Source organism: Psammomys obesus, unplaced genomic scaffold (assembly GCF_907164565.1).
Source record: "Psammomys obesus unplaced genomic scaffold, mPsaObe1.curated_primary_1811, whole genome shotgun sequence".
Lineage (NCBI taxonomy): Eukaryota > Metazoa > Chordata > Mammalia > Rodentia > Muridae > Psammomys > Psammomys obesus.
The window spans coordinates 3,734,908-3,762,235 of NW_026596166.1; the positions used below are offsets into that span (position 1 = coordinate 3,734,908).

Here is a 27,328-nt window from a genome sequence, read left to right on the forward strand (position 1 = left end):
TGGAAAGAAAAATTTTCAACTTCATATGGAATAACAAGAAACCCAGAATTGCTAAAACAATCCTCTACAATAAAAGATCTTCTGGAGGTATCTCCATCCCTGATCTTAAGCTGTACTATAGAGCAACAGTAATAAAAACTGTATGGTATTGACATAGAAACAGAATGGTGGATCAATGGAACAGAAGACCCAGAAATAAACCTACAAACTTATGGACACCTGATCTTTGACAAAGATGCCAAAACCCTACAACGGAAAAAAGATAACATCTTCAACAAATGGTGCTGGTCTAACTAGATGTCTACATGTAGAAAAATAAAAATAGATCCATACTTACCACCCTGCACAAAACTAAAGTCCAAGTGGATCAAAGACCCCAACATAAAACCAGACACATTAAATCAGTTAGAAGAAAAAATGGGGAATACCCTAGAACTCATTGGTACAGGAGACAACTTCCTGAATAGAACACCAACAGCACAGGCTCTAAAAGCAACAATCAATAAATGGGATCTCATGAAACTGAAAAGCTTCTGTAAAGCAAAGGACACCGTCATCAAAACAAAACGAATGCCTACATATTGGGAAAAAATCTTCACCAACCCTTTATCTGACAGAGGACTCATATCCAGTATATATAAAGAACTAAAGAAGCTAAAAGCAACAAACCAAGTAATCCAATTAAAAAATAGGGAACAGAGCTAAACAGAGAATTCTCAATAGAGGAATATCGAATGGCAGAGAAACACTTAAAAGAAATGCTCAACCTCATTAGCCATCAGGGAAATGCAAATCAAAACGACCCTGAGACTTTACCTTACACCCATCAAAATAGCCAAGATCAAAAACTCAAGTGACAACACAGGCTGGAGAGGTTGTAGAGAAAGGGGAACCCTCCTCCATTGCTGGTGGGAATGTAAACTTGTACAACCACTCTGGAAATCAATCTGGTGCTTTCTCAGACAACTAGGAATAGCGCTTCCTCAAGATCCAGCCATACCACTCCTAGGTATATACCCAAAAGAGGCTCAAGTACACAATAAGGACATTTGCTCAACCATGTTTGTAGCAGCTTTATTTGTAATAGCCAGAAGCTGGAAACAACCCAGATGCCCCTCAACTGAAGAATGGATACAGAAATTGTGGTACATCTACACAATGAAATATTACTCAGGAATGAAAAACAAGGAAATCATTAAATTTTCAGGTAAATGGTGGGAACTGGAAAGGATCATCTTGAGTAAGCAGAAAGACACATATGGTATATACTCACTCATATAGACCTACTAAAATCTGTACATCTAAAGAAACTAATCAAGAGGGAGGACCCTGACTAAAATGCTCAATCCCCATCCCGAAAGGCAAAGAGGATGGACATCAGAAGAAGAAGAAAACAGGAAACAAGTTAGGAACCTGCCACACAGAGCCTCTGAAAGGCTCTGCCCTGCAGACTATCAAAGCAAATGCTGAGATTTATGGCCAACTTTTGGGCAGAGTGCATGGAATCTTATGAAAGAAGAGGGAAATAGTAATATCTGGAGAGGACAGGAACTCCACAAGGAGAACAACAGAACCAGAAAATTTGAACACAGAAGTCTTTCCAGAGTCTCATACTCCAACCAAGTACCATGCATGAAGATAACCTAGAACCTCTGCACAGATGTAGCCCATGGCAGTTCAGTATCCAAGTGGGTTCCATAGTAATGGGAAGAGGGACTGCCTCTGACATAAACTGATTGGCCTGCTCTTTGATCACCTCCCTCTGAGGGGGGAGCAGCCTTACTCCTGATGAGATCGGATAGACTAAGATCAGAAGGAAGGAGAGGAGGACCTCTCCTATCAGTTGACTTGGGAAAGGGCATGCGTGAGGAAGGGGGAGAGAAGGTGGGATTAGGAGGGGAGGGGGGTTTATGGGGGAATACAAAGTGAATAAAGTGTAATTAATAAAAGTTAATAAAAAGTGGAAAGAAAAAAAAAAGAATGTCGTAGAAATGCCATCTGGTTTCTGCTAAAATATAGAATGGGAGAGGAAAGTATACTCAGTATTATTTGAAAACAAAGTTCAAAAGCACTAATCCCAATAACTATTTTAATGTTTTTGTTACTACTTTAATAAATACTTTTAAGTTTACCAAGGATACTTTTTCTGCTGTTGAAGTCTACTGTTTATCTACTCCCTTTCTCAAAACCCTGTGCCTCTTAAATCTCAGATATCCTCATCTATCACTGAAACAAACATTAAAGTCTGTTTAATCGTTCAGGTTGTTTACCACTGTAGAGGTGGTGCGGCTGATAAATGAAGTGAACTAAAGTCTCATGCAATAGCCAACTTTATTCAGAGCATCAGTCAATTTACACTCTGAGAGTTTAAAAGTCACAAGGAAAGTGTACAAAAGCATAAGAAAACCGCATATGGCAAAAATGTTTTCCATGGGGGAATATAAACAAATAACTAGCCAGTTATAATGCATATCTGGGCACTCCTGTCCACTAGACCTGGGAGGGACACAAAAACACATTCCAATTTTGTTTTGTTTTGAAGAAACTTAGGTCACAAGAGTCTTATCTTGTTTTCTTGGCGCTTTCCCACAAGTGCTCAGAATTCCTCTTGCATGACCCCTTTCTTGGACAGTGTTCTGACACAGGTAAATGATCAGTTAGTGAGGTCTACTTTTCCACATATAAAGAAATAATGCAGGCATTCAGGACTTCCTGATTAAAATAAAATTCTAAGTCTGGCAATTTAAGCAATGGATTCATTTCATTAAGTCACTAAAATTTGAAGTATGGATATCTGAGTTAATAATATTTTGCTATGACAACTTACATAACACTGAATTTTTCCTTCATACCACATGCTGAAGCTATTATATATCACAGATATTTAGACAAATATGTAAATACATAAATAAAAAATTGCAATACTATGTTTCCCTTCATAACAAAAGGAACCTAGACTACTATAATAGACAATTAAAAAAAACATTTCAAAAAGGAACAATGTATGTATCAAGGTATAACAAAATAGGCTGAAGCATTTTACTTGCAATTATAATGTAAATTATCACAATTATCCAAAGATATGATTTTTGACAGTAAAATACAGAATCATACACTTCCTATACAAATTACATTATTTGATAAACCAGTATTCAAAATATACAACATATTAAATTACTGTATTTGCAAGAAGACTGAAGTTATATAAGCTATAATATATAAGCAATAAATTATTATAAAATTAAAACATGAATATATTCTTAATTATTAATATTATCTTAACTCTAATTTTGAGATATAGTTTTTCAGAATTTTAAAGTTCTTAAATACTTTTAAATAGAATCAACAAAAGCAAACCATGTTGAAAAATGAGTATTTATCTATGTAGTTTTTCTTATCATTGTTTAAAAGAGTATGTACTGAACTTTCCCCCATCTGCTAACTACAGTGAAAGTCTAGTTGTTTTCTTTGTCATGTTTGAACCATAACTACCAAAATATAAACTCCAGAATTTGGGGCATTTTGTTTGCTGCTGTCTCCCAAGCCCTTTAAGCAGTATTTGACATTTAGTAATCTCTAAAGAAAACTTTTGAACAAGTGAATGTATGAAGGATCTCACATGATTACAAAGAGACTGAGCACATCAGCTACAGCTACATTTGTGTCGGTCTTTAGACAGCAAATCTGAAAGCAGAGAGCACTGTTATAATCAAAAGGGATCAAAAATAAAATCATTTTTAAACTTTAGGATTTACTGTTGTCAACACATTATGTTTCAATATGCTGAAATTTTCTCAAAGTGGACTATTTCATTTCCAAACATTTGTGATTTACTCCTAATCAGAATCCCATAATACTCTTCTTCTATGGAATATTACATAAGTCAAAATATGACAGGCCTCCTTCTGCCAATATATTTTATTAATAACACTGATTTCTAAAGGAATAGAGGTATTTAAATTATTTCTTTTTTCTGCTACTTAGAAAACCAGGTCACTTTTACTTTTGTTTCTTGATCAATAAAAACAAAAGTAATTTTTCACTAAAGTATTTTTCTAAAACTAAGCGCTAGAGTGTAGTATCAATAACATCAGGAATTTGAGCAGAACTGTTACAAGGCCTAAATGAGGTTAATCATATATAAAGCACTATCTATATTGCTTGGCAAAGAAGAGGTACTCAATAAAAGGTATTTTTATCTTAATTTTGACAAGGATTAAGAAGTGTGGCCCTGGAGAAGATGTATCACTGGAGTAGGCTTTGCGGTTTCAAAAAGACCTGTGCCACCCAGTTACCTACCTCCATGTCTCTCTCTGCCTCCCTCCCTCTTCTCTGCCTCCTGCTTGCAGATCAGATGTTCATTCTCAGCTACTGCTCCAGTACTATGAATGCCTACCTGTTGCCAAGCACCCCACAATGATGGCCATGGACCAACCCTCTGAAGCAGTGAGCCCTAATGAACTCTTCCGTAAGTGGCTTTTGTCATTGCATCTCTTCATAGCAATAGAGACATAACTAAGCTAAGCCCTATAACTAGCAAAACCTTGACAAAGTCTAAGTGGCAGTGGGCTAATATATTTATTTGGTTTTTAATGGCAAAGGAAAGCTAATATTAACTGGGGTTTATGAATGTTTTGCAATATTGAAAAACTTTTATGCATAGTATCACATAATGTTCACAATATGTGAGTCTACAGACCACCACTCCAATGTTATAGTTGGGTAAGCTGTCCCATGCCTCTTATAAGCCAAGACTGATTTGGGAAGCTTGTTCTTCACACTACATTTGTGTTACCAATCAAATATATCTGCGTGCAAGTGTCTATGTATACATGAAACTCAGTTAGAGAAACTGTGAATAGACAACACATCTCACTTCAGTTGATTAATTGTATCACTTTACATGTTTTTGTGTTCACATGTGAAGAGGCCAACAACTGATAATGTGGGTCTTCCTCAGTCACTCTCCACCTAATTTTGTGTATGTGAAAGTGTTGTGTGTGCATGTGTATCTGCGTATGTTCGTGTGTATGTATGTGTTTGTGTACATGTGCATGTGTGCACTTGCCTATGTGTGGAGGTCAGAGGCTGACCAGAATATCTTCCTCAGTCTTACCAATTCTCTGTCTGAATTTTTGAGACAGGATTCTAATCTAACCTTGAATTTGACATTTTTTGATAGACTATAAAGTCCCTGCAAACTGCCAGTCTCTACGTCCTAGTGCTGGGGTTCCAGCCACCCAAAGAAACACCTCAGTTTTTAACATGGATGCTAAGGTTCTGAACTCAGGTCCTAATGCTTACATAGCAAGTACCTGACCCAATGAGCCACCTCTTCAACCACTTTAAAAGCTTCAAACTGCTTTCATTCATTTGAGGCCAAAGGTACACATGACCACTGCAGATTTCTCACTTATTTGAATATTATAAATTAACTGCATCAGTAAATGCAACCTGTTATATTATTGCATATAACTATGAAAGTAAGACACTCCTGATAGAAATCTTATTGATGTAATTACAGTTTGTACTTCATAACTAGGCCAAATAATTTCTAAGATATTAGCAAGTTTTGATGAATTAAGAAAATGTTCTGTACTCATGTATAAAGGATAACTAGTAAATTTAATATGCACATGTACTATGTGGGGTAAATACAAAGAAGAATTGTGAAAATGTGATGACTATGTAAGCAGTCAATGAGAACTGAACTTCAAAAACATCTCTCTCTTCTTCTATCCTTCCTTCCATATTTTCATCCAGTTGGTTTCACCATGGTATGGAAAGCAGTGAGTTTCAGCTAGAATTAAAGGGATATCTTAATTCATGCTACTACTCTTGCTTGCTTCATCCTGTTTTTCTTATTTTAATAAATATTAAACTATTTCTTTCACTTAGAGGTACCAAGCAGAAATGAAGATTCCAATAAATTCTGTAGCACTACTTAATTTTAGAGATAGTTGAACTCAAGAGAATGTGCTTAAAAGATACAGATTTGTGGATATGTTATTCTAAAATTGAACTGACCTAATATCTATAGGGCTCTTTAAATAACAGTACTTTATAAACCATGCTCAACTTTTCTCTAATATTTTATTTATAATTTCTTTTTCCAAACTGAAGCACTTATGCTTCCCAGTGTTTCTTAACCAGGAAAGCACACCATTGCAATATAACAGTCAGCTGAACCTCTGTTACCCTTGGAAATTTAACCTTCATTAAACTATTGAAGTAATGATTTCTTTTTTTTTTTTTCCCTTGAAAATTTCAATCCATCTCATCACAGGGAATTAACTAAGGAAGCATTCTGAAATAATGACTTTCTAGTTTGTTTAATTCAAAGAATTACGATATGAATGTTTACAAGTCATTCCATCTGTTCTGGAAAAAGGTTAGGATAGTAGCAAAGTTAGGCACAGTTATTTGCTAATTAAAGCACTAGTTATTTGAGTTGACTCAACTGTCTCTGAAATGTGTGAAAAATACAATTTTACATTAATGATTAAATTTAAATTGATTGCAGAATAAATTCTTTTCACTAAGAGAATGATAGGATGCACATGCTTGAAATTCCAACACTAGGAGCACCACAAACTCCAGGCCATCCTAGTTACACAGTCAGATCCTGTCTTCCCATTGTCCTAGCATAGGGAGGGAGATGCAGCCGGAAAGATCTAGAGCTAAAGGTTATGCTCAACTATATGGTGGCTATAAAGCCAGCCAGTAATACAAGAGCATCTCAAAACAAATAAATCAATTCCATGGAGAGAAGGATGGAGATAAGGAGGAAATGAAGAGGAAAAGAGGAAACTGAGATAACTGATTAGAAAAAAAAAATCTGTTCTTTAAACACAAAATGCAATTGAGAAATAGCAAAAACAAGTTTTGGCTGAAAAATGAAATAATGAAATCTAATTCTCTGTAAGCTAATAAAAATATAATAAAATCACAAAATTTAGGCATTTAATAAATTTCTCAATTTTCAGTAAACGCATTTTCAATTATATTCACACAGCAGGGACATTTTAAACTTTCTCTTAAATTGTTTCTACTTTAAGTATGATTTACTGCTATAAAAGGTCCTTATAAAGTACACAGGTAAGTGATTTTTTTAAGTGATTTTTTTTTTCCTAATCTGTACCTTTGTATACGTTTATTTTCTCTTTTCAGTCAATTTTCTCTCTTATTTTGACAAACACCAATCTGGTTCATTTACACTTAAATACAAACACACATCTTGCCAGGACTAGAGACCACCGCTGCCCAGCTTAGCCAAACAAAACACATCCCCTTTTTTCTCATGCTTAGTAATACATTGTTAATTATTTCACCTCAATTTATGCTGCCAGTGCTTTATGACTAATGGAGAATAGAAATAAATAATGAGTAATAATAAATATACATTATTTCACAGCATCTCAAGAGATAGAAAAAACTTCATGCAGCATATTCCCACAATTGTGTCTAATCAGATATTTAAAATTATTTCAAATACATTGTTAAATTGTTTTATGATAAAAGTTTGCCAATTTTCATAAATAAAAGGTCCCATAATAAGTTAGAGTTATGGTTTTTGTTATATTAAATTCAAGTAGAGAAGAGAGAAAGAGAAGAAGGAAGAAATGATCCAAACCAATTCACAGGCAGTGATCGTCAGTGAGACACAGAAAAACCAAAAGAAGATCAGCCATTATTGTACCGACTTTAATTTATTACATCCACTGAATGGTAATTAGTATTAGATCAAAAGCAGCTAAGACAATCTTTACAGCTACATGTAGAATAGCAGAAATATTGTTACTAAAATACATTTAATTTAGGCAACATTTTAAAATTAATTTTTTCACATGACATTTGCACTCAATTTGTAATAGGCCAGATTCATCGCTTGCTGAGAATATCGTTCTCCACTTTAAAAATGTTAGGAGACCTTTACTTTTACCCTTAAGGAAATAAGAATGGTCAAGAATTCCTTTCTAGCCAGGGATGGTGGCATATGTCTTTAATTCTAGCACTCAGGAGGCAGAGGCTGATGGATTTCTGTAAGCTTGAGAGCAGCCAGGTCTACACTCCAACACTCCAACACTCCAACATTCCAATACCTTTCCTGGTGTGCCTGCTTTGCTCTGGAACTCTCATTGCCATCTGACATACTAAGTCTCTATCTACACATAGAATATAAACTCCATCAGACAAATAATTTCTGGTTTTGTTTGCTGATTATTATTCAGTCTAGAATATAGCAAGTACCTAATAAATAATCTTGAATAACAACAAATAAATGGGTGCAAAGAAGAGAACTAGAAGAGTGGTTTGGTTGGTTGGTTGGCTGCCTAACACTGATGGGATCAAGAGCTGCTGCTGCTTGAGACGAGTCTTTAAGGAGTCTCTGCCTACCCACAGTTCCTACTCAGGCAAAGCAAGGGAAGCCTCACGCAGCTGAGTGGCAGCATGGTTACATAGCCAATGACCTTGTACTCGCCATACTCCATCCTCACACTCTCCCTGGCTAGTTACAGAATGGAGCCCAATGCTCAGCTGCTTACAAGATTGTTAATCTCTAGAATTTCTCTTTTGTTCTTTGCAAGGCTGCCTGTCTCTCTCCAAAGCATCATCTACCTGTTCTTATATGTTTATTTTTCCTATTACAGCCTTTGGCATATTAACCATAGTTGTTTTAAATTCACAGCATGTTCCACTGCCCTGAGAGTGTGGTTCTGATCCTTGTTTTTTATTAAATGATGGGTAGAGGAGAGCGACATACATTTTATTAGCACTGTGTGATTTTTAGCCAAAGTCCTTTGGGACGTACTGAGTAAAAGACACCAAGAGGCCTTTAGTATCTTGTCAGCGCGTGGCAGGAGGGAGCAGAGCCTATGATCAGGCGTTAGTCTCCCACTGAACCTGTGCCCAACAATGAGCTCCACAGGTGCTTCTAGCTTCCCTCTGCCTCCTACAGAAAACAGTGGCTGGAACACAACTGGGAGCTTCCCTTCCCCAAGGTCAATGAGGCTGTGGTTTTGGGGGTTTTTTGCTCCTTTTTTTTTTTTTTTTTTTTTTTGAAGACAGACTTTGTTAAGAACAGAATTCTCTGGGATATTTCAAAAACGATTACTTTTTTTTTTTCTTAAGCTGTAAGAATCTTACTTTTCCCCTATGATGATATTCACTCCAAAGAACTGGCTGAACCCCTGGAGGAAAAGACCCAGGAGGATAGGGAGGAGGGGGAGGGAACTTTCAGAAGTTTTTACCTCTCTGACAGGTCCACTATAGCCTTCCAGTAATTTTTTGCAGAGACCGATAGTCCAACCAAGGGCCATGCATGGAGATGACCTAGAACCCCTGCTCAGATGTAGCCCATGGAAGCTCAGTCTCTAAGCACCCCCACCCCCATACTTCTGGGTCTTTTCCTCCAGGGGCTCAACCCCAGTTCCTCACAGTGAATAACAGCCTAATTTTAGGGGAAAATTCAGATTCTTACAGCCTAAGAAGAAAAAAGTAATCGTTTTTGAAATATCCCAAAGAATTCTATTCTTAACAAAGTCTGTCTTCAAGAAAATGCCACTTTTTGTTTGCAAAATATAAAACATATTTCTGAGGCCCAACATTCCCCAAAGCCCAAAGAAGGTCAATATCTAAGTAACACTGAGACTAAATACTACAGCCCACAAAACAGATTCAATTATGTCCATTTACATAAGATAATGAAATAAAGAATACGAAGACAAAGTAAGCGACCTTCTTATGTCTACTGGTTATCTGCATTAAAGTCGGCCTTTTAGGTAACAGTGGGTAGGGGGGGTAAGAGGCAAGGCAGCCTAGCAAAGAGAACACAGAATATAGTCTCCGCTCCTAAAAAGTGCATGACCCGTTTCTGTGTCCTCTACACAGAAACTAACATAGTCTCAGTGGGCTCCCCTTAGTAACAGTGGCACCCCGTCAACAAATAATGGTGTTTTCTAAGTGAAAGCTTCTGATTCAAAATTAAAACAAAACTAAGTTACAAAGTTACTTCAATACTAACTGAAGACGGCACTTACCTTCCTTCCCTGAGAATTTAAATGTTCAAGAAAACCACACCATATTGCACAGAAGGGTATTACTGTTTAAATCTGTGTCTTGAAAATGATTAGCTGTTCAAATGAGATTTAAAAAAGACATACTAATTATCTAGAAACATACTTTTGTTCTTAACACGAAGCATATCTTAACATGCTTCTTAACACGAAACATATCTCGTGTTAAAACAGTCAATTTAGGTATTTATTTTGAAGTATGGGGTGTAAAAGATGACTTCTTTGAAAGCAAAGTCTACAGAAATAGTTAAAAACACTTATACAATTCCTGATCACTAAAAGTAAACAAATTGAGAAAAAAAAAATCAAATCTTTAAAGTTTTTACCCTTCATTATTTTTTTCCTAAAAGAAGCATGAAGGGTTGTCAAAGGCAAAAAGGCCACAGTTTGGAGTTGGGAGGTGGACCCATGTAGTTTCAAGGACAAAACAAATTACACTCTAGAGTGTATTTACAGCTCTTCATCTAGAATTCAACTAATACAAACTGCGGCAATCAGCCAAGCTAAGCAAATTAAAATAACAGTAATTTTGACATATTATCTTCTATAAATATTCAAATATAGATGCTTATGTGAACATAAGGGTCTCCACAAGCCAATCAAAATGTTTTGCTTGGGATCCTAAAATTGAACTCACTTTTTTATCCTTCTGTAGGAATCCCCTTGAATCCTTAACTCCCTATGTAACATTCCCCTCAGTTAAATTACCGCTCTATAGTGCAAATTAAAAATTTTAAGGTCATGCTCACAAATACACATCAACAGCAAAAGGAAAATATCTAAAACCTTTGGTTTATAAAGGCACAAGGAAAGCTGTAGGAGAAACATCAGAGCCTTGAAGGCCAGCAATGAAAGGAGAGAAACATTTCATTCAGATGGTTAGTTGGGTATGCTTTTGGTACTACTTTGTTAACAAGTAAAATCAAAAGGCAATAAAGAACTTCATAAATGTGGAGTTTGTTCAATTTTCTTTTTTATATGTGTGTGCTTGTGCTTAAAGGTACACTAGTGGGGAGATCAAAGGATGGAATGAGATATCTTCCTCAATTATTTTCTACCTCATTTTCTGAGACGTAGTCTCGCACTGAACATAAAACTCATCAATTCAGCTAGGCTGAGCGACCCATAAGCTCAAGGGATTCTCTGGTCTCCATGTCCCTAGCACTATTATCAAACTATTTATCAGCTGAGCATCTCCCCCACTCCCTAAAGTCAAAACTGTATTTATTTGGGTGAAGACTTTATGTTCTCCAAGTTTTAATACTTGCAACTGTTAATGATAGGAAAATGCTGTAAGTGTGAAGTTTAAACCAAATATACGTATTTGAAATCTATAGACAGCCCTATCATCAAAAGCAGTCAGTAGTTAAGAATACTAGAGGCCTTAATTTAAAAAATTAAAAAAAAAAAACAAGTTATCTAGTGCATTCATTTCACTATACCTAGTTAGTTTCCCTTAAACAAACAGAATTACTGAAAAGCTTTAAGACCTTCCAGGAAAACTGTACATTATAGGCATGCCTCTGCTCCAGGACAACATCAAACTATTAATGAAAACTCACTTATACCCCTGTGGCAAATTGCTCAAAACACTCCTAGTTAGAAAAACCTGTAAGAACTTCTTACATCATATCCACCATACAAACCCCACATGCAACTGAAGTCCAGAGCCAAACCAGTGAATTTCAAGCCAGGAAGGGGAAAGAAAATTTTGGCTTAGGAAAAAATAATGTGCTTTTCTCCAGTTTAAAACAATTCAAGAGTCATACTAGTGACAGAATGACATCAGCACTCTTATGTCTGTAGCACACACTCAACAGAGAAACAGTACAGACAGGACAGGAGACCAGAGGGTAAATCTGAGTTCAGCATTGCCAGTATTTTTTTAAATGTCTGATATATACACACACCACTATTGAACATGGCACTATCTTACAAAGAAAACTGCTGATAACAACCATATTATTAACTATATTTGGGAACTAACTGAAATCTCATGTCACAGGACATGCTCTCCCCCGTTACCACTCTGCTTTTGTTTCTAACAGCTTTATGGATGAGTGCCTGATAGAAGATGTGCTTTATAAAATACACCAAGTGGTACATTATACGCTTACATTATAAAATATAGCCCTTGCTGTGTTTATACTTTATGCTTATAATATACCACTTGGTATAAATTATACTTATACCACTTCAAAATCTATCTTTAAGAGTATCTCCATAACTAAATAATTAAAAAACTGATTATCTCTTAAATCAATTCCTACAATTACTTCTACAACACAACAATTATCAACCAACAATTATGCCACCAACCCCTGGGAAAAGTAAAGTGAGTTAAGCTAAGATTTTTCTCAATAAAATGGGTAACACAAATTAGTGTGCTTGCATCACTCCTAACTTCTAAAAACGTCCTTTTTCATTTGTAATTATGAAAGGTAAAACTCCAATTCTGATCTGACCCAACGGTCCTTCAGAAAATACTGAGGAAGATTAAAGAAGTGAAATGGAGGTTCATGATTTAAAAAAAAGAGCCTACTAAAAGTTTTAATAATATATGTGAACTCTAACATGATAGAATAGTTGAAGTTCTGAGATGTAAATAACAACATTGTACTAGCAAATAGGTTGAATTTAAAATATGCAAAATTATAACTTGTATATAAGACAGATTATTACTAAGAAAGTTTAGCTACATTCAGTCTGAGCATGCTCCTAAAAAGAAGAGACGTGAACAAAGATTTTTTTCATTAACAATGACAAAACTTTGGTGACCTAGTTTGAGAATGAACAGAACTACAAGTACTAAAAATAGAGTTGCTTATCCCATAGGAATAATTAAAGATGCTGGAGTCAAAAAGATTTAGGGGCTAACAATACCAATGCTAAGAATAAAATGTATTCTTCTAAACACGGAATTTTAAAGTTATGATTTAAAGCAATTTGAGTAAAAATTTACTTTAAAAATCCAGAATATGTAAGGTCTATGCAAGGCATCAAACAGATGAAACTTTATTTTCTAAAAACATAGTAAGACTGTTCTGGACACCACCACCACCACCAGCAGCGAAAACCTCAAAGGAGGCGCGCTCTCAGCAGCCAAAGCAAGTCAAACAACACAGAAGTAAAGCAAGCCTGCTCTGACTCTTTCACTTCTGAACACAACTAATAAAATGACCCTGACCAAAACACCTGAAAATTGCCATCCCTTCTTATTCGTACTAGTTATGTAAATTAGCACTTGTTTCGTCCGCTGTTGGCACCAGAGAATACCTTCTAACCCCAGTGACACTTCTAGTGTCTTTTCAATCTGCCTTCCTTTCCCACTCCAATTTCAAACTATGTTACTTGAATAAATGACTGAAATATATTTATAAAAACATAAAAATATACTCTAAATAGCAAAAATTGCTAATCATTTAGTAAATATTAATATTTAGTGACTGATAGGTTATAAATATTAGCTGAATGGATAAAGTCAGAATCATCCCTATCCTTAACATAAAAAATCATGTTTATCACATGAATGTAAAAGTTGAACATTTATTTTTATTTTTACTTACGTGTGTGCGCGTGTGCGCACACATGGCCAGGCTGGCCAGGGGTGTCAGATCATTTTGAGCTACCTGCTGTGGGTGCTAGGCACTGAACTTGGGTCCTCTGCAAGAATAATACATCCTCTGGAATGCTGAGCCATCTCTTTAGACTCCATGATATATAAATGTTTATACAGAAAATAAAAAAGTCGCACTTCCGGGAGGCAGGGCAAGATGGCGGCACCGGGAGGACTCTCATTCTAAGGAGCAGCACAGCAGGATTGGCACAGTGACCAGCAATCAGAACTCGCAGCCATAAAACACAAGTGATTATGTTTCTCAGGTGAGAGGATGCCCCACGGTGGGGGATTCAATCAGCTTTAACTCACCCGGCTAAACCACGGAAGAGATCCCGGTTCCGCCAGGCGCTTGATCTCCAGCCCAGAGCTACATGCCAGCGCGATCTGGTCACGGTCCCAGACTGAACTGTGGGCCCACAACACCACAGACTGGATTTCCCAGTCGAGAGATAACCCCACAGAGCAGGAAACGATTGGGACCGACCTCAGGTTACCCAGACATCCCCTGGAAAAGACTCGGGTTCCGCGGGTGCCCCAAGAGCTTGACCCAGAGCTGGACACAGGCGCCGGCACGGAGCCCTGCCTGCGCGCCTGATTCGCCACCTCAGATAGAACTGTGGGCACCAGAGCACCAGGGCACCAGACTGCGTGTCTCTGGCAGGAGGAAACCCCCAGTGGAGGGAGTCAGCAGCTCTAACGCTTAGGACACCCAGCACCAAAACACTTCCTGGATTCGCAAAGACTCTAGACTTTAATGCAGGCAGGAGCGCTGTGCTCTGCCGCCATTATTGAGTTCCCCTAGGGCACTGGGACACACAGCTGCATCCTCAGACCTACAAAAGCCAGAGAGCCATTACAGCAGCCCTCAGATACTGTGCCAAGGATCAACCAGTTATCCCTAGCTAGACTGTCAAAACTGTGGGAATTCCTGGTCCTTCAAGAGGGCTGCACCCACAGCGTCTGGACCAGAGCAGTGCCTACAGCCGCCATCTCAGACAGAGACACACAGCTTCTGGTCCAGAGTGAGGCACCCAGCCTCCAGACCAGAGCAGTGCCCGCAGGCGCCAACTCAACCTAGGTACACATTCTCCAGGTCCAGAGCAGAGCAATCAGCCTCTGGCCCAGAGACTTGCTGAGTGCACCTCCCACTTTCCCGGACAGAATTGTGCGCCCCAGGATAACAGACTGAGTTTCCCTGTTGGGAGAAAACCCCACAGCTAGGGAATCAGCAGGTTCTTCAAGAGGACTGTACATGGAAATTTAGTGAGCAGCAGCACACTAAATTTATAACAAGAAACCCAGCAGTGGGGCAGCTGTCTTGAGAACTTCTATGGGTAAGAGGAGATCCCCCCCCTGCCTAACATAGACCACAGCTACTACTCAGGGCTATAAACCTGAGGTGAGCAATGGCAACTCCTGAGAAACACTGGCCATACAGTGACCATAACCAAAAAGCAGAGAAGGACTGCTTCAGGAAAAATCATCTTCCAGCCAAGGGGATACTCCCTACCTCAGGACTCCAGGAAGCACAGAAACTAACAGCCAACACCTAAATCAGCCCAATGGGTAGAGGTAAACGTAAAGGCTCAACCAACAAAAGACAGAGCAATATGGCATCTCCAGAACCCAGCCAAACAGGGCGAACAGCCCTGAACAATGCAGCATAATAGAAAATCAAGAAGATGACCTTACATCTATGTTGATGAAGAGGATAATAGAGGAAACAAATAAAATACGTAAAGAATTAGAGGAAGATAAAACCAAACAGATCATGGCTATCCATAAAAAAATGGAGGAAGATAAAGACAAGCAGATTAGGGCCATCCGTGAAGAAATACGGGAAGATGCAGCCAAACAGCTTGTGGCCTTCAGAGAAGAAATATTTAAATCACTGAAAGAAATAAAAGAGACAGAGTTGAAGAAACTACAAGAAAAAGAGGAAAATACAAGCAGACAGGTGAAGGAAGTAAACAAAGCAACTCAAGACCTGAAGATAGAACTAGAAAAATTAAAGAAAACACAAATGGAGGAAATAATGGAGAGGAAGAATTTAGGGAAGAAAACAGGAACTACAGAGGTAAGCATAATCAACAGAATACAAGAAATGGAAGAAAGAATCTCAGGTGTAGAAGATACAATGGAAGAAATCGATGTATCTGTCAAAGAAAATGTTAAATCCAAAAAATTCCTGACACAGACTGTCCAAAAAATCCAAGACAATATGAAAAGACAAAACCTAAGAATAATAGGAATAGAGGAAAAAGAAGACTCCCTTCTCCAAGGCCCAGAAAATATTTTCAACATAATCATTGAAGAAAATTTCCCCAAGTTAAAGGAGAAGCCAATAAGGATACATGAGGCCTACAGAACACCCAACAAATTTGACCAGAAAAGAAAATCCTCCCGCAACATAATAATCAAAACAGTAAGTATACAGAACAAAGAAAAAATACTAAAAGCTGCAAGGGAAAAAGGCCAAGTAACATATAATGGCAAACCCATTAGAATCACACCTGACTTTTCAACAGAAACTATGAAAGCCAGAAGGGCCTGGACAGATATCATGCAGACCCTAAGAGAACACAGATGTCAGCCTAGGCTACTATACCCTGCAAAACTCTCAGTCCTCATAGATGGAGAAAACAAGATATTCAATGACAAAAACAAATTTCAACAATACCTACACACAAATCCAGCATTACAGAAGACACTGGAAGGGAAAATACAACCCAAAAAAAATAGCTTCTGTCAAGAAAACACAAGAAATAATTAACCTTACTACAGTAAAACAAAAGCAACCAAGCACACAACCTTATGAACACAGCCAACATCAAAATCAAAGGATCTAACAGCCACTGGACATTAATCTCTCTCAACATCAATGGACTCAACTCTTCAGTAAAAAGACACAGATTAACAGAATGGATACATAAACAAAACCCAGCAATCTGTTGCATACAAGAAACACACCTGAGGCACAAAGATAGACATTACCTGAGGGTAAAAGGTTGGAAGACGACTTTCCAAGCAAATGGACCCAAGAAGCAAGCAGGAGTAGCCATTCTAATATCTGATAAAATAGACTTTCAACCAAAATTAATCAAAAGAGATGAGGAAGGACACTTCATACTCATCAAGGGGAAATTCCACCAGAAAGACATCACAATCCTGAACATCTATGCCCCAAATACAAGGGCACCCAATTTTGTAAAAGAAACATTGATAAAATTTAAACCACATATAGAAACCCACACATTAATAGTGGGAGACTTCAACACCCCACTCTCAACAAAGGACAGGTCAACAAAACAGAAATTAAACAAAGAAACAATATCTCTGACAGAGGTCATGAATCAAATGGACCTCACAGACATTTACAGAACTTTACACCCAAACACAAAAGAATTTACGTTGTTCTCAGCACCTCATGGAACCTTCTCCAAAATAGACCATATGGTTGGTCACAAAGCAAGCCTCAACAGATACTAGAAGACTGAAAGAATCCCTTGTATCCTGTCTGATCACCATGGAATAAAGCTGGAATTCAACAACAACAGAAATAGCAAAAATCCTACACACACATGGAAACTGAACAACTTGTTACTAAATGACAGCTGGGTCAGGGAAGAAATAAAGAAAGAAATTAAAGCCTTTCTAGAACTCAATGAAAATGAAGGAACAACATACCCAAACTTGTGGGACACAATGAAAGCAGTGCTAAGAGGAAAGTTCATAGCACTAAGTGCCTTCAAGAAGAAATTCGAGACAGCACATTCAAGCAACTTAATGGCCCACTTAAAAACCCCAGAAAAAGAAGAAGCAGACACACCAAAAAGGAGTAGACGGCTGGAAATGATCAAACTCAGGGCTGAAATCAATCAATTAGAAACAAATAAAACAATTCAAAGAATCAATGAAACCAAGAGCTGGTTCTTTGAGAAAGTCAACAAGATCGACAAACCCTTAGCCAAGCTAACTAAAAGGCAGAGAGACACCACCCAAATCAACAAAATCAGAAATGAAAAGGGGGACATAACTACAGACACTGAGGAAATCCAAACAATCATTAGGACTTACTTCAAAAGTCTATATGCCACAAAATTTGAAAACCTAAATGAAATGGACAATTTTCTTGATCGATTTGACTTACCAAAGCTGAATCAGGACCAGGTAAATCAATTAAATAGTCCTATATCCCCCAAAGAAATAGAAGCAGTCATCAAAAGTCTCCCATCCAAAAAAAGCCCAGGACCAGATGGCTTCAGCGTAGAATTCTACCAGACCTTCAAAGAAGAGCTAACTCCAATTCTCTTCAAACTATTCCACAAAATAGAAACAGAAGGAACATTACCAAACTCATTCTATGAAGCCACAGTCACCTTGGTACCTAAACCTCACAAAGACTCAACAAAGAAAGAGAATTTCAGGCCAATCTCCCTTATGAACATTGATGCAAAAATACTTAACAAAATACTTGCAAACCGAATCCAAGAACACATCAAAGATATTATCCACTATGACCAAGTAGGCTTCATCCCAGGTATGCAGGGGTAGTTCAATATACAGAAATCCATCAATGTGATCCACCATATTAACAAACTGAAAGAAAAAAACCACATGATAATCTCCCTAGATGCGGAAAAAGCATTTGACAAAATCCACCATCCATTCATGTTTAAAGTACTGGAGAGATCAGGGATACAAGGCACATATCTAAACATAGTAGAGGCGATATACAGCAAGCCTATAGCCAACATCAAACTGAACAGAGAGAAACTTAAAGCAATCCCACTGAAATCAGGGACAAGACAAGGCTGCCCACTCTCTCCATATCTCTTCAACATTGTGCTGAAGTCCTTGCTAGAGCAATAAGACAGTTGAAGGAGATCAAGGGGATACAGATGGGAAAGGAAGAAGTCAAATTATCACTATTTGCAGATGATAGGATATTATACATGAGTGACCCCAAAAACTCTACCAGGGAACTCCTACAGCTGATAAACACCTTCAGCAAAGTGGCCGGATACAAGATTAACTCAAAAAAATCAGTAGCCCTCCTGTATACAAAAGACAAAAGGGCTGAGAAAGAAATTAGAGAAACAACACCATTCACAATAGCCACAAATGACATAAAGTACCTTGGTGTAACCCTAACCAAGCAAGTCAAAGACTTGTATGAAAAAAATTTCAAGTCTCTGAAGAAAGAATTAGAGGAAGATATGAGAAGATGGAAAGATCTCCCATGCTCATGGCTTGGCAGTATTAACATAGTAAAAATGGCCATCTTACCAAAAGCAATCTACAGATTTAAAGCAATTCCCATCAAATTGCCAACACAATTCTTTACAGACCTGGAAAGAAAAATTCTCAACTTCGTATGGAATAACAAGAAACCGAGAATTGCTAAAACAATCCTCTACAATAAAAGATCTTCTGGAGGTATCTCCATCCCTGATCTCAAGCTATACTATAGAGCAACAGTTATAAAAACTGCATGGTACTGGCATAGAAACAGAATGGTGGAACAATGGAATCGAACAGAAGACCCAGAAATAAACCCACACACTTACGGACACCTGATTTTTGACAAAGATGCCAAAAGCATACAATGGAAAAAAGATAGCATCTTCAACAAATGGTGCTGGTCTAACTGGATGTCTACATGTAGAAAAGTGAAAATAGATCCATACTTATCACCCTGCACAAAACTGAAGTCCAATTGGATCAAAGACCTCAACATAAAACCAGACACATTAAATCGGCTAGAAAAAAAAGTGGGGAATACCCTAGAACTCATTGGTACAGGAAAAAAATTCCTGAACAGAACACCAACAGCACAGGCTCTAAGAGCAACAATCAATAAATGGGACCTCATGAAATTGAAAAGCTTCTGTAAAGCAAAGGACACTGTCATCAAAACAAAGCGACTGCCTACAGATTGGGAAGGAATCATCACCAACCCTTTATCTGACAGAGGACTCATATCCAATATATATAAAGAACTAAACAAGCTGAAAAGCAATAAACCAAGTAATCCACTTAAAAAATGGGGAACAGAGCTAAAGAGAGAATTCTCTGTAGAGGAATATCGAATGGCAGAGAAGCACTTAAAGAAATGCTCAACCTCATTAGCCATTAGGGAAATGCAAATCAAAACAACCCTGAGATTTCACCTTACACCCATCAGAATGGCCAAGATGAAAAACTCAAGGGACAACACATGCTGGAGAGGTTGTGGAGAAAGGGGAACCCTTCTCCACTGCTGGTGGGAATGTAAACTTGTACAACACTCTGGAAATCAATCTGGCGCTTTCTCAGACAACTAGGAATAGTGCTTCCTCAAGATCCAGCCATACCACTCCTAGGCATATACCCAAAAGAGGCTCAAGTACACAAAAAGGACATTTGCTCAACCATGTTTGTAGCAGCTTTATTTGTAATAGCCAGAAGCTGGAAACAACCCAGATGCCCCTCAACTGAAGAATGGATGCAGAAACTGTGGTACATCTATACATGGAGTATTACTCAGCAATGAAAAATAAGGAAATCATGATATTTGCAGGTAAATGGTGGGACCTGGAAAGGATCATCCTGAGTGAGTTGTCCCAGAAGCAAAAAGACACGCATGGTATATACTCACTCATATAAACATACAATATAGAATAAACCCACTAAAATCTGTACATCTAAACAAACTAAGCAAAAGAGAGGACCCTAACTAAAATGTTCAATCCCCATCCTGAAAGGCAAAGAGGATGGACATCAGAAGAAAAAGAAAATAGGAAACAACCTCGGAACCTGTTACAGAGGGCCTCTGAAAGCCAGAAGAAAACAGGAAACAACCTTGAAACCTGCCACAGAGGGCCTCTGAAAGCTTCTGCAGTATAGACTGTCAAAGCAGATGCTGAGCCTGATGGCCAACTGATGGGCAGAGTGAATGGAATTTTATGTAAGAAGTGGGAAATAGTAAGAGCTGGAGGGGACGGGAACTCCACAAGCAGAGCAACAGAACAAGATAATTTGAACACAGGGAACTTCCCAGAAAATCATACTCCAACCAAGGACTATTCGTGGAGATGACCTGGAACCCCTGCACAGGTGTAGCCCATGGCAGTTCAGTGTCCAAGTGGGTTACATAGTAATGGGAAGAGGGACTGCCTCTGACATAATCTGATTGGCCTGCTCGTTGATCACTTCCCCCTGAGGTGGGAGCAGCCTTACCAGGCTACAGTAGAGGACAATGCAGCCACTTTTGATGAGAACTGATAGACTAAGATCAGAAAGAAGAGGAGAACCTCCCCTATCAGTGGACTTGGGGAGTGGCATGCATGCAGAAAGGGGAGGGAGGGTGGGATCAGGAGGGGAGGAGGGAGGGGCTTATTGGGGGATACAAAATGAATAAAGTGTACTTAATAAAAAATTTTTAAAAAAGTCTCACTTCCATTATTAACGAAATGTAAAACGTAAAGCAGTAAAGAAAAATAACAACTTAAACACCCCTAGATCATTTTCTGTCTGCTTGCCTGTGTATAATGCTGGGCCTCACATGTGGTAAGCAAGCACACTCAGACTGAGCTACATTCAAGGCCTGGAACCATTTTTAACCCCAGAAAGACTAGAAAGATGATTCTCAAGTTTCACAGTGAATGGAATGACTGAACTTGCAATACTATAGAGGCTAGCAGGCATGTCCAGCCTTTTGACATTATAACATGGTGTTTTCACCTATAAAGTCATATTCTAAAACATCCCTGGGCTGCATTCACGGTCATTTTTGGCTGCGACTGGTCTGTAGGCCACAGACTGCATAAACCTATCTGGCAGTTTGATTAAGAAAGCCTCCTATAAGCTCATAGACTTGAATGCTTCGTCACCAGGAAGTGGCACTATTTGAAAAGATTAGGAGGTGTGGCCTTGTTGGAGGAAGTGTGTCACTGGGGGTGAGCTCTGAGAGTTTCAAAAGCCTAAGCCAGGCCCAGTGGCTCTCTCTTCCTACAGATCTGGATAAAACTCTCAGCTACTTCTCCAGCCTGTGTGCTGCCATGCTTCTTGCCATGATGATGATAGGCTCAACGTCTGAATCAGTAACAAGCAACAAGTTTTTTTCTTTTGTAAGAGTTGCCGTGATCATGTCTCTTAACAGCAATAGACCACTGACTAAGACAACCTGGTATTAGACTCTATGGCCAGAGACACTAATCTGAGTTCCTGAAGACAAACCCCAAACTAGATTTTAACAAGACTTCATGGTGACTGTTATGCAAATTAGTCTTGAATACACTTAAAAAAAAAAAAACTGCACCTGCAAAGCACTGTCCATTTCCAAAGTAGTTCTACAGTTCTACCTGAATACTCAGTTCCATCTCGTTAGCCTCAAATTCTGATTAAGCTACATGGTTGGAGTTAAAATTAAAAACTAACAACAACAACAAAAAAAAACAATTATACATGCATTACTAACAGTCAGGAACTTTTACACACTCTATTAAACTGTACTTAATTACTTTTGCTTGCATACTGGGCATGAAGATACATACATACCTGCACTCCCAGAACTTGAAAGAAACAGGAGAATCAAGAGCTCAAGAGCCTCCTTAAATACATAGGGAATTCAGCCAGGCCTGGCTATAAGAGTCCTGTCTTAAAGAGAGAAAGAGAGAGAGATGGAGAAGGAGAGACAAAGGAGAGAAGGGAGCAGGATAAGAAGATGGGTGTCACTTATATCATTCATATGGTATGTAACAGTGACGAAAATACATGCTTAATAAAAGTAGATGCCATTATCCAATCTAAATCCTAAGTCTTATAGTCCTAAGAAGCAGTTATTTCCTACTTCAGTTTCCTAAACGGAAAAACAAAAACTTGCCCAAAGTCACGGGTAGAGTTAAAAAGGAAGTGATGGATTCCATCCCTACCACTAGGAGGAAGGAGGAGAGAGAGACCCAGAATTTCTCTAATAGCAACCAATACCTGGACTCCTTAGAGATCCTCCTAACTGAATTAACACCCACAGACCCTCAACTGGCAGGAAGCCTAAATACTTGGTAAATCTTGCTCTATTTCTTCTTACCGAGGATAAAGTATGCCCCTTCCCAACACAAAGTGGACACAACTGCATCATGATGACTTCAGCACCCAATGCCCCGCTAGTATACAGAGAGAAAATAAGGGATCTATCCAGAATTAAAATTTCATGCACTTTTGGGAAGTTTTTAATGCAACTTTTTATGAGCATAACAACTGCAATCAAACTCTTTCCCTTTTGCTAGTATATGAATGCACTGTCTAATAAAAAAGCCAAAAACGGTCATTAAGCATATGATTTGTAGCTAGTCTGAACTGAATTATGATGTAAATATGAAATACATATAGATTTCAAAACTTTAGTGTGGATTTAAAGCTGTACAATATCTCACTGATAGGATACTGATTAGTTACTAGCTTGCATTTCTTTTAATGTGTCATAGTAAAGTTAAAATGTATGGCTTATACTCGGATTCTATTGGACAGTGCCAACTATCAAGCTTTCATGGTCAAACAGCATCATGAAATCTAGCAATGACAACAGTCAGACACAAACTCCATTTTTCCTAAAATGCAAAGTATAATCACTTGCCTGTTTCCAAATTCCTTCCATTCTATTATCTTCACCTAGCCTTCAGATCTTGAATAAACTCTAACATTTGACTTCCTCTACTCCCTCCCGTATCCTACTCAAATTATTGACCTAAAATACTAATTGCTCTCTAACAAATATTATATTTGGAAAAAGAAAAAGAAAAAAAAAGTCCAAAGAGGACTTCAGGTTATCTTCAAAGGCAAAACTCTGGCAATGTTAAGGCTTTTGTCTATAGAATCAAAGAGCCAAGCATGGACCCTGCCTCTGTTGAAGCCATTTCCTAATTTGTACAGATCGCTCTTAAAATCAGTTCTGTGTTGTTACGAGGTCATAGAAGCATCAGAAAAGTACCTGAGACTGCCATTATCATCATCACCTCCCTTTCTGTCTTGCTTCCCGAATCTACCATTCCCCTTTCTATTCCAGCTTGTCTTATCAGCGTTACCTCCTTAGACAAGCCTGTAGCACATCCAGTAATACGTCAAGAATACACAACAGGTGACAAAGGAGATCATTTGGGGTTGCTACAACAAAAAACTCCAACCACCAGAGAGATCATCAAAAATGCTTCACATCACATAATTCAAAAGGTTCCTTACTATATGAAGCAGTCAGTCCACATCTGGAATCCCGTACAGCTGTATTTCTGAAGTCACTTCTAATCTTTTGTGCCCTGTCCAAAGTATTCAACTCAGACAGTAAACTCTGAAACCTGTCCCATAAGGAGTACTCATCAGGTCTAAGATGGTACACTCTTTATGACATCTGGCCTGGCTATTAATTGCTGCCTGCACACATAAAACTTTAACAAGCTCCCAACTATTAGCTCCTGGAAAACGTAAGTTCACGCACTTTGACCATATGGCAATCTCAAGTAAAAATAGGAGCACATTACTCAATAGCCCAAAGTATAGAAAGCTTCTTTGTTGAAAGCTACAGATGCTTACCTTGTCACTTGTGGCAAAACAAGTCTGACAATCTTAAAGCAGATTCAAGATTTCAAGCGGTAGCTCGTTAACTAAAACCAAAATACAGGAAATCTAAACTTCTCATCACTTTTCATATTGTGCCATATGATGCAGACATATACATTATATATTATTTTCTTTCTCTTAAAAGCAAGAACGGTATCTTCCTGAATTATAAAATCTATGCTACATATAACATATTGTATGCTCAAAAATTTGTGCTGGACTGAATCTATTGTTTTAATAAAAAATATTTCCCTCTGTTATTTCAGTTCTTAAAATGATTCCATAGTCACAATAATCATATAATTTTATATTTTACTAAGTAGGTGAGGCTCAGAAGTCTAACTATGTAACTCCCTTTTCTTCACTTTTAATAAAAAATTTTAATAAAAATCTATTAGTCGAAGACTATCTTCCTAGTTTATAGATGAAAAAAAAAATTTCACAATACTGCACCATACCACATCAAAAATAGTCTCCAGTGAACAGGAAAGGAAAGGAAAAGATAAAAGATGGTCAAAAAGAATTTTTGATAATAAGCTAAATCTAAGATCATATCATTTTTCTATCTTTTTAAATTCTTAATGTTTAATTCTTGTAGTATCTAAGATAATAGGGAAAGTTAACTTGCTTTCCACTGTCACTCCAGAGTTTGTATTTAGAAAGCACTATAAACCCCTATTTAAATTCACTGCCCCTCTCTGTTTCTTCAGGTGTAAGAATAAAGTTTATCTACATCTTTGGAATTAATATCTAGAGTGCCTGAGTGTAACAATTTAAATGTTTACCCTTTCATAGGTGGGTATTATTTTAATATGTGTGTATACTTTGTTTACTTACTTGTACTTGAAGATAAGAACCGAGTCCTCTACAGCACTGTGCCCTTACCACTTTGACCACAGAGCTACAAGCACACAGACATGTTACACACGCTGTTACAGAAGGCATACAACTGTTAACTCTAACAGAAAACTTCAAACTTCCCCCGACTATGAGTCAGCATTAAGTCACTACAATTTTGAATCAGATTCTAAGCAGATAATTCTGTACAAAGTAAGGAAAAGGGTTATATTATCATATGATCAATGGTCAGTATGATTTGCATCTACAGAGACTGTAGTTGGGAAATGAAAATTAATACCAAACACTGCTTTAGCCAAGGTCCTCCCTTAACCCTTCATAGCCAATTCCTGACTGATGAACTCAGAAATGATGAACTCAGAAACTGCCTAGAATGGCATCTGGTCACCAGATCATAAAGCTGCAAGGAGGGGAGGGTGGCCAACAAAGGTAAGGACTTAGCTTTCGATTCATTGTAATAGATTTCACTCAAAAACTCAGATTTGCCAAATTTGTTATTAAATGAGATTAAAGGCAAATTCTTATTAAAGAAAAATTTTAAATTTCAAGAAATACTTTTAAAAGCACACGAGTTTTCACCTTTACTTTTAGTCAAAACATAATTACTACCAACATTAGCTTAAAGTTAAGCTGAAACTATTAGTCCGGTGAATAGTTTCAGCAGGTGACTGAGTCCTGATCAAAGCAGGTGTGTATCTATGAAGACAATGAGACACATGTAACTAGAAGAATGTTAACAAAAAGTCACAGGCAGTCGCCACATCTGCACATAGCTAAGCACATGGTAAACCAGGTCTCGGGAATCCCAACATCACCAAAACTTTTACAAATACATTTGGGTTCTGGGTAAGAGAAAGAGATACGAAAGGGCATAAATAGCCTTTTAAAACACCTATTTTGACTACATCTGCAGCTGTCATTACAGCTGTTCCTGAAGCTTTTCTTGGAACCACTTAAGTACTTTCTTAAAGTGATAATAATAACTAGTGGGAGCCTTAAAGAACTAAAGAATAAGATGAAACTTTTAAATTGTTAAAAGCTATTTTCTACTATGTGATTAATATTTAGGGAGGCTCCGTTAACTGAGTTTAAATTGTTATGTTAAATGCAAGAAGCTTGTTCAGCTGCCTTGAGCTTCAATGTTTTTTAAAGAAAAAGATGCAGACACTTACATTTTTTTCCTTTACTATGCAAGACATTTTAGACAAATATAAAACTAGTCTATGACCTGAATAACATATGTATGATACCAATAAACACAGAATCCTTTTAATTCATCCCAAATATATTTCCTAATATATTCTAATTGCTTATAAAACGCAGTATATAACACAAGAGAATTCACATACATTTTCAACATATTTTGTATTATATTTTAAATGTAATCAATAGTCCAACTAATTCCTAGTTATACAAAAGATGGATATATGATTTTTTGGAAAATCATATATGGAAATTTAAGGAATGTTGAAAGTGACTGTCTATTAACTTTGTTATTAGTTAAACATGGTCTCAGCACATAGCTCAGGCTGACTTCTGACTTGTGATCTTCCTACCTTCACCTTCCCTGTGCTGACATCATACAACCACCACTCTCTGCTCTTCCTGTTAATCTTAAGAATGCCTGTAATGGCATAAGACTTTTCAACTGTGTGTTTCTATTTCTGTTCAAGCACGTGTAATAAAAACAGACCTATTTTCTTAGGAAAAAATACTAAAAGACAAGGTGTAGTGGCACATACTGTTAATCCCAAGAGGTGGAAGCAGGTGGATCTCTGTAAGTCTGAGTCCAGCCTGGTTGCATAGCAAGTTCCAGGTGACCCAAGGCTACATGGTGAGACCTTGTCTCAAAACAACACAAAAAGAAGAGGGAAAAGAGAAGGGGGGGGGGGGAAGAAATAGAGGGCTAAAACCTATTGAAGTTCTTCAAGACTTAAGATATATGTAAAATATAAATAAAAAAGTCTTCCCCCCAAAAAAAATAAGACAATAAATAGCAAACATCTGCTTAAATGATTACAAAAATTATGAATAAAGAGAATAAAGTTTAAGAGACAAAATAATATTTTACAAAGCAAAGAATCTCTTCAGTGATTTATTCTGTCTTAACTAAATCTGTTGTTTAACTTCCTCTGGCAATCCAAAACAGGCCAGCAGCATGGCTCAGGGGATAAAGGCACTT

At 37.6% G+C, this 27,328-nt stretch overlaps 1 protein-coding gene across 3 annotated transcripts in view; it reads right to left on the minus strand.

Moving 5' to 3' along the window:
- Fut8 (fucosyltransferase 8) overlaps positions 1-27,328 on the minus strand; it is a 230,500-nt gene that overhangs the window by 138,680 nt on the left and 64,492 nt on the right. Inside the window, exon 1 of one of the 3 annotated variants that reach the window (XM_055595343.1) lies at positions 22,237-22,331. The exons of the other annotated variants lie outside the window; for them this stretch is intronic. The gene's annotated coding sequence lies outside the window, so the exon portion shown is untranslated. Of the gene's footprint in view, positions 1-22,236; positions 22,332-27,328 lie in introns of those variants that run through there. 3 annotated transcript variants of the gene reach the window in all.